Raw genomic sequence first — 1564 nt, forward strand, 5'->3', positions numbered from 1 at the left:
CGATCATAGCGCACTTTATCCGCCTTTGCCATTTCATCAAATTTAGATTTCTCTTTCCCGGACATTGTCTTCCACCTCTCAGAGCATTTCTTGGAAAATTCTGCAAAATTGACAGGGACCTCTGGGTTTTTCTTCTTATGTTCTTCTCTGCACGTCTGCACAAAGAAGGCATAAGCAGACATCTTGCCCTTTGGTTTCTTGGGGTCACCTTTAGCCATCCTGACTGTATTGTTCGCTAGTCTCAGTAATTGTCTTCTTTACTGCCTTCTGTAATCCACTGAAGTTGATTTAAGATTTTCCTTTAGCTCTGACCTTCCTTCAGACTTCCTTGCATTTCTAGCTACTACTAGCTGGGTACCTTGATTTGACCAGTGTGTCCAGACCAACTAGTTTCTGGTTTATTTCTCTCTCTCTCTCTCTCTCTTTTTTTTTTTTTTTTTTTTTCCTGAGACAGAGTCTTGCTCTGTCCCTCAGGCTAGAGTGCAGTGGCACGATCTCGGTTCACTGCAACCTCCGCCTACTGGGTTCGAACGATTCTGCCTTAGCCTCCTGAGTAGCTGGGATTACAGGTGAGCGCCACCATGCTTGACTAATTTTTGTATTTTTAGTAGAGACACTTTCACTGCGTTGGCCAGGCTGGTCTTGAACTCCTGACCTGCCTCAGCCTCCAAAGTGCTGCGATTACAGACATGAGTCACCACACCCGTCCCATATCTGATTTATTTCTGCCTTTTTTGGTATTCTCTATTTTTTTGTAAATGTCACCGGCTTTTCTCAGGATTTTCCTCCTGAAATATTTACAGTGGCCTCCTAATTTATCATTTTCTTTTTTTTGTGCCATATACTATTTTCCTGAAATTTTTCCTGAGGTACAGCTTTAGATATGTGTTTTCTGCCCTCAAAATCCATACTCCAAATTGCTTGAACCCGGGAGTGGGGAGGTTACCTTGAGCCAAGATTGCACCATTGCACTTCAGCCTGGGCAACAAGAGTGAAGCTCTGTCTCAAGAAAAAGAAAAATAAAAAATTAATACATACACCAGCTGGAGTTCACACCTGTAATTCCAGCACTTTGGGAAGCCAAACTGGGAGGATCACTGGAGGCCAGGAGTTTGAGCCTCCCCTAGGCAACATAGCAAGACCCTGTCTCTATAAGAAATAAAAAGTTAGTTGGATATGGTGATGCAGGCCTTTAGTCCTAAGTATTCAGGGGGCTGAGGCAGAGGGATCACTGGAGCCCAGGATTTTGAGACTGCAGTGAGCTATGATTGAACCATTGCACTTCATGCTGGGTGACAGAGTGAGACCCTGTCTCTAAAAATAAAAATCCAGTGCTGGGTGCGGTGGCTCAAGCCTGTAATCCCAGCACTTTGGGAGGCCGAGGCAGGTGGATCGCGAGGTCAAGAGATCGAGACCATCCTGGTCAACATGGTGAAACCCCGTCTCTAATAAAAATACAAAAAAAATTAGCTGGGCATGGTGGCACGTGCCTGTAATCCCAGCTACTCAGGAGGCTGAGGCAGGAGAATTGCCTGAACCCAGGAGACGGAGGTTGCGGTGAGCC

General features: G+C 45.4%; 1 protein-coding gene across 2 annotated transcripts in view; it reads left to right on the forward strand.

The window, feature by feature from the left end:
- Window positions 1–1564, forward strand: part of KPNA2 (karyopherin subunit alpha 2) — a 15543-nt gene that overhangs the window by 2662 nt on the left and 11317 nt on the right. The window lies entirely within an intron of this gene.

The sequence above is a fragment of the Cebus imitator genome, unplaced genomic scaffold (assembly GCF_001604975.1).
Source record: "Cebus imitator isolate Cc_AM_T3 unplaced genomic scaffold, Cebus_imitator-1.0 Scaffold148, whole genome shotgun sequence".
Classification (NCBI taxonomy): Eukaryota; Metazoa; Chordata; class Mammalia; order Primates; family Cebidae; genus Cebus; species Cebus imitator.